The following is a 7,228-nucleotide window of genomic DNA, read 5'->3' as shown; positions in this document are numbered from 1 at the left end:
TGCACAAAAGAATAACATAACAACACTCAAAATAATAAAGCAAGGAAGTCAAAGTAACAATTTATTCTTACCACTTACATTCATCAAATGCTTCACTAACATGCGTTAATAGAATAGAATATTTTTGCTGCAACATAGACAAAACAAATGACCAGTTGTTCATTCATATAATAATTGGTCGTTTTCTAATATATAACATTAAATTACCAATCGGTTGAATTCAACCATCTAATATATTTAATAATTCATTTTCTGTAACAAAAAAATTGTTTGTTTGTAGGCACAAGTAGTTACTGCCAATCGATAGAAGCTAGAGCGCCTAAGAGCAGTAGGTGTAACCTGCTGGCAGGTGCAGTAGGCTACGCCTACTAACGTGAGCCACGGGCAGCAAGACCGTCTCTGGCAACAGTCCTGAAATGTTAGTGTATTTATTTGCTTATTAGATATATGCACGAACTCCGCCTGTGAGGGTCACTTGGTGGCCTTTACAGCCGGTCCCAAGCCCGGACAAAGGAGGAGGGTTGCGGTAGGTTTGTGGCGGCCAGCGTAAAACTTAGCCACATCTTATGACATGAACCATAATATAAATACCGTTGGGGCGTTCCCTACTCAGCGACGCGCTGCACTTCCTAGACCCGGGTGTAGTGATAAATGTGCAAGGGTTGCTAGGTCGTCGCCCCGAAGCGGCGCGCCACCCCAGGACCCGGGGGTGGTGTCAAATATGCAAGGGTTGCGGGTAAATAAGCTAGTCCACGGTAATGGTAGTAGGTTACGCTTTGGGACATGGAACATAGGTTCTTTGACAGGAAGATTAGCTGAAATTGTAGATGTTATGAAGAGGAGGAGAATAAATATATTATGCCTACAAGAAACCAAGTGGGTTGGAGCCAAGGCTAGAGAGATAGCTCCTTGGGGTTATAAGCTTTGGTATTCAGGAAAGGATAAGGGTAGAAATGGAGTAGGTATTCTTATTGATAGGGAGTATATTGATGAGGTAGTAGCGGTGTCTAGGAAGAGCGATAGAATTATGAGTGTTAAGCTAGTGATAGGGGATGAGGTTGTGAATGTCATTAGTGCATATGCGCCACAAATAGGATTAGATGTGTCTATAAGACAAGCTTTTTGGGATGACTTAGAGGAAGTGGTGCAACAGGTTCCTAGGGATGAAAAAATGGTACTAGGGGGTGATCTCAATGGACACGTGGGTTCTAGGCGAGATGGGTTTGAGAGTGTTCATGGAGGGTATGGTTTTGGAGATAAGAATGAAGCAGGAAATGATATTTTGGAATTCGCATCAGCCTATGACTTGAGTATCATGAACACATGGTTTATGAAGAGAACATCCCACTTAGTGACTTATCGGAGTGGCGGTAATGCGAGCCAAATTGACTTCTTCTTAGTAAGGAGTGCTTGGAGAAAGAGTTATATTGATTGTAAGGTGATCCCTGGTGAGAGTACGACAACCCAACATAGAGTAGTGGTGCTAGATTTTCGAAGTAGGAAATGTATAAGAAAACAAACACCTCAAGTAGAGACTAAGATTAAGTGGTGGAAATTGCAAGGGGAGAATCAACAAAAATTTGTGGATGAGATGACCAAAAAAGATATTTGGACTTGCAATATGGATTCAGATATAGATTCAATATGGAATAAGATGGAGCATAGTATAAGGGAAGTAGCGAAGGAAGTTCTAGGGGAATCTAAAGGTAGCATGCCACCGGGTAAGGACACATCTTGGTGGACAGAAGAAGTACGACAAGCAGTAAAGAGTAAGAGAGAATCCTATAAACTATTGGGGAAATGTAGGAGTGACGAGAACTACGAAAAATACAAAGAGGCTAAAAGGGAAGTAAAGAAGGTCATACGAGATGCTAGAGCAAAGGTGAATCGGGATCTGTATACAAGATTGGATACGAAAGAAGGGGAAAGAGACATATATAGAATTGCTCGGATGAGAGATAGGAAGACGCGAGATCTCGGAAAAGTTAAATGTGTGAAGGATGTGGACCAGAAAGTCCTAGTTGGAGATAAGGATATCAAGGAACGATGGAGGTCCTATTTTGATGACTTATTTAATGGAGATCGCCAACAAGATGTTGGAGATATAAGTATCCATCACGATATGATAAATCATGAATGCCTGCGGAGAATTCAAAAGGGTGAAGTCAAAATGGCATTAAGTAAGATGAAGTTGAAGAAAGCAGTAGGACCTGATGGCATCCCTATTGAGATTTGGAGATGTTTGGGAGAAAGAGGAATCGAATGGTTGACGACGTTCTTCAACAAAATTTGGAGAAACAATAAGATGCCATCAGAATGGAGGAAAAGTACCTTAATCCCTTTGTATAAGAACAAAGGCGATGTCCAAGATTGTGCCAACTATCGGGGAATCAAATTAATGAGTCACACTATGAAACTTTGGGAGCGAGTGATTGAACAAAGGCTAAGGAGGACGGTGAAGATCTCGGAAAACCAGTTTGGCTTTATGCCGGAAAGATCAACTATGGAAGCCATCCATCTAATGAGACAATTAATGGAGCACTATCGAAATAAGAAGAAAGACTTGCATATGGTTTTCATTGACTTGGAGAAAGCATATGATAAGGTACCAAGGGAAGTACTTTGGTGGGCCTTGATAAGGAAAGGCATTTCGCGGAAATATATTGACATCATAAAGGACATGTATGAGGGAGTATGCACGAGTGTACGTACTAGTGTTGGGAAAACTGAAGAGTTTCCTATTACGATTGGAGTGCATCAAGGTTCCGCACTAAGCCCATTTCTTTTTGCCATCGTTATGGATGAACTAACAAGTTCACTTCAAGATGGTATACCATGGTGCATGCTGTTTGCAGATGATATTGTGTTGGTTGATGAGACGAAAGAAGGAGTGGAGATGAAGTTGGAACTATGGAGGCAAACTCTAGAATCTAGAGGCTTTAAGTTGAGTCGAAGTAAGACAGAATATTTGGAGTGTAAGTTTAGCGGCCGTAGGAGTAGGGAGGCAGGGACAATCACCCTAGATGGGAGAGTTGTTCAGGCCTCGGATTGCTTCCGGTATTTAGGATCTATTATCCAAACGGATGGAGAAGTAGATGGAGATGTTGCCCATAGGATTAAAGCTGGTTGGTCGAAGTGGAAGAGTGCTACGGGTTTCCTTTGTGATCCCGGCATGCCTAATAGATTGAAGGGAAAATTCTACCGGACGGCAATTAGACCAGCATTGTTATATGGTACGGAGTGTTGGGCAGTGAAACACTGCCACATCCATAAGATGTCGGTGGCGGAGATGCGTATGTTGAGATGGATGTGTGGTCACACGAGAAAGGACCGGGTGCGTAATGAAATAATTAGGACAAAAGTAGGGGTTACATCTATTGAGAATAAAATGAGAGAAAACCGACTAAGGTGGTTTGGCCATGTGAGACGTAGAGCGCTTGATGCGCCGGTTAGGAGAACCGAAGAGTGGCAAAGGGATGTAGTGGTGAGGGGTAGGGGAAGACCTAAGCAAACTTGGAGGAGGGTGATCGAGAGTGATATGAGTTTATTGGGAATTGAGGAAAATATGGTAGTGGATAGGACGGAGTGGAGGGAGCGAATCTGTGTCGCTGACACGACTTGATTTTCACGGTTTTATATGATGGTTCATGTTAGCCGACCCCGAATCATTTCGGGACTAAGGCTTTGTTGTTGTTGTTGTTGTATTAGATATATGCACGAAATAGGGACAATTGTGTCATGGAACCGATTTAACTAAAAGTTCAAGCTAATAGTTAAGGTCCAATCGTATATATATTAATCTCTGACACACCCCTACACGCAAATGCCCTTTGGACTTGCAGCGTGCACAACACATGCCCATCCCCCATGTGTTTTTAATTCCACAAAATGAAAATGAAAATGAAATGTAATGCATTAAGATTATACATTATTAAAGTCTTCTCTCTAGATATGGTGTGATACTTCCAATGCATTATGGCTATGACAGTTGTCGCGCCACCATCATCTAAGTCTCCCTGTCAATGAAATGTCAGAACAATTAGAAATCAAAATGCAGAGGAACGTTGCTTATATACTCGAAACTAACATTAAACTAAAAAGGTCAAGGGTTAGACCTGGAAGCCTTGAAAGAATGGTAAGACAATGAAGACACGGAAACACTTTTGCTCCTGTATGCTTGTAGAATACGCTTATATAATGCATTGAGGACATGGTTATATATAATGTCATCAAGACAAACTTGAATTGAATTGATACCAGATATCAGTATGCTCCTGTAGCATATGCGACTCAACTACCATATCAAATTCTACAATATTATGCATGGAAAAAAGGGATGTATAAATTTCTTTTCCCTTAGCAAAAGAAAAGGAAATAGAAAGAATAAATAGAGATATACATCCTTCCCATCCAAGATCAAACTGATTGTGAATTACTGCAATAGGAGAATATTTGTCTGCAATTAGATAAACTTCTACCGAAAAAAGAGATATTATAAAAGCTGGGTGACTATAAACTCTACATGGATTCCAAGTTAATTGAGTGCCAATAAGCTGTTCCATCCTTTTACAAACTACTCTGAATTTCAATTTTCATGTTGCTATAACTAGTAAATGCAAAACCCAGTTTAAAGTCCATTTAGATCTTGATGGAAAAAGAATTGATCATTTGAATTAAACAAAACTGCCAATCATTATCAATAGAAACTATTTTCTTTTCTTTGCAGAACTAATTTAAGAAAGAAATAAGATAAAACTTTCAAATAGCCAGCCCTCTTCCACTTAAAGAAACAATTGCAAGCACTTACTAACCCAGAATCGGAAACCATAATCACATATTTGAAAATTTTGTATGAATTCGAAGGTCAAATTTACTACTTTAAGAAACCCACAACAGAAAAAAGTCAAAAACAGTAGAAAGTTTAGGGATTCTTTTAATTAGGCTTTGAAAAAATATATAAACTTTTGCGGTTTATGAGTACATAGCTTAAATTTGCACTGACTCAGTGTTTCCGACTGAAAACAACATATGACAAAAAGATCAAAATATCATTTCCAATTAGAAGAGAGAAATAAAATAATCCTAACAACATTCAGCACTCTATTGACTCCAAATACTAAATAACTCATGCAAACATATAAACATTCCACATCGAAAGAAAACATAACTAACTAAATTGGAATGTCTTCCTTCTTCTACTTAAGCCGATGTTAAAATTAGGGAATATGAAATGCAAGGCAACATCCTTACCGAGAGCATCCGTAACAAAGAGAATAGCATCGTCCAATGCCGTTGATAAAGACCCCATCTTAGTAAGGGACTCCCTGATATATATTGTTGCGTTGCGAATTCAAAGGGGTCTGTCTTCGCGTGTTAGAGGAATTTTCATCTTTTGGGAGTATTTGGTAGTGTGAAAGAAAGAAATTGTTCAGATGTGTTAGAGGAGATGGATTACTGGTGGGAGGAGAATCCTTTTTGGCTTAGGGTTTTAAGGGAGAGTGATTTTTGGGGCTTTCTAATTAAATCTATAAAAATATATATTTTTCATTCAAGTTTTTTCACCAATTTTTTAGCGCTTAAAATTGGCGCTGCTTGAAGTTTTGTGTGGCAATTTTATTAAGTTTGCCACTAACTTCTACATAATTAGTGGGGGAAGTATAACTTTCCCACAAAATATATCTTCATTTGTGGCAAATAATTAATTCCCCATAATATCTTATGTTATATGTGGCAAATTAATTGTCTCTCCACTAATATATAACTTTATGTGGGGAATTTTAAATTTCCCACTAAATCCTAACTGTTTGTGACAAAATTTATTTGCGCCACAATAGTATTACATTTAGTGGAGAATTCATTTTCTCCACTAATTTTTCCCCACTATAAATCCAATTTGTTGTAGTGGCAACGTTATTAAATTAATTTTCAAAGAATTATATTTAATCTTTGCATAACGGAATGATGTACAGAGTATGTGATTAGCAAGTCCGTAATCATTCCCCAGAGCTATAAGAAGACAGGTTGATTCTGTCGTTAACCTTTCCGTATTAGTTACAGTATAATTCGATCCTTTATCAACTACATCCTTGAACTGAATCTTATGACTATGGGTGATGTCAAGTCACATATAGCGAGACGTTCATTTTACTTGTACAGGCCGAGTCAACTCAAAAAGATAGGTTAAGTGAAATCTGTATTTCTTACTCTTAAGCTATCACCTTGCAAGGATTTAGAGTCGAGTCTTCCACAAGCGATCCATGGATGTATCTCCCATTTATCGGGAGTGATAAATGCTCAATCCAATATATAACGACTCCGCAATTACTTCCTGTGATACCCAACGTCTACTGTTCACAGCCCAGAGTCATCTCTGTTAAGGATCGTGTTACACCAGAGTCAACGCATCACATTCCGTAATCCAGAATACCAATTAATATTCCTTTGAGTCTGAGGATTAGTTATACCTATTAATACCAATGAGATGAACAGGTGACAAGGATGAATCTACCCATCCTGTTATCTCAAATCGGATCCCCAATCCTAATGAACAACGTTTCATCGGATCTATGTAACTGTCCAGATATCTGTATATATGAAGCTTGTGAGATCAGCTTTCTGTCGGACAGAAGACATTGTTACATACAAGTCTCAACAGTGATATGTCAATCCCAAACATATCACTTGACTTGGGGTGGTTTTAAGTATAAAGTTTTGTCTCACTTCATGCTTGTATGAACACTTTATAATCACTTTAAATAAACTTACGGATTTCCTTTTATTAGACTTTATTTAGTGCTTAAAAGGGATTGTCTTTATATAGTTATAAAACATATATCTCATTAAACAAATGATATAAAGAACAATTCATTTACATTAAGTTTGTATCCTAGAACAATTGTCTATAGGACACTAAACCCCAACAGGAATGGTACCGAGGACTCGCACCGGAGTCCATCGACTCATTCGACCTCCTCAAAGACTTATTCCTTTCGAGGTTTGCGGCTACGGCCAAGGTCAGAAAAATCAACTCCAACCTCAACGCCCTCAAGCAGCGAACGACCTCAACGATAGAAAATCGCGTCTCGAGGACCCTCAGGAGTAGTTCGGCGAGTTGGGCAAAACCAGCACGCCGGGTTGGCCTTCATAGGCCAGCTCGGTGAGCTGGCTCCTGTAGCTCAACAAGCTGGTCTATGAAAATCAGCTTTTAAGCTGATTCCTTGCCCCATGA

The sequence above is a fragment of the Euphorbia lathyris genome, chromosome 2, assembly GCF_963576675.1.
Source record: "Euphorbia lathyris chromosome 2, ddEupLath1.1, whole genome shotgun sequence".
Lineage (NCBI taxonomy): Eukaryota > Viridiplantae > Streptophyta > Magnoliopsida > Malpighiales > Euphorbiaceae > Euphorbia > Euphorbia lathyris.
Note: the sequence above shows the minus strand (reverse complement) of the source record.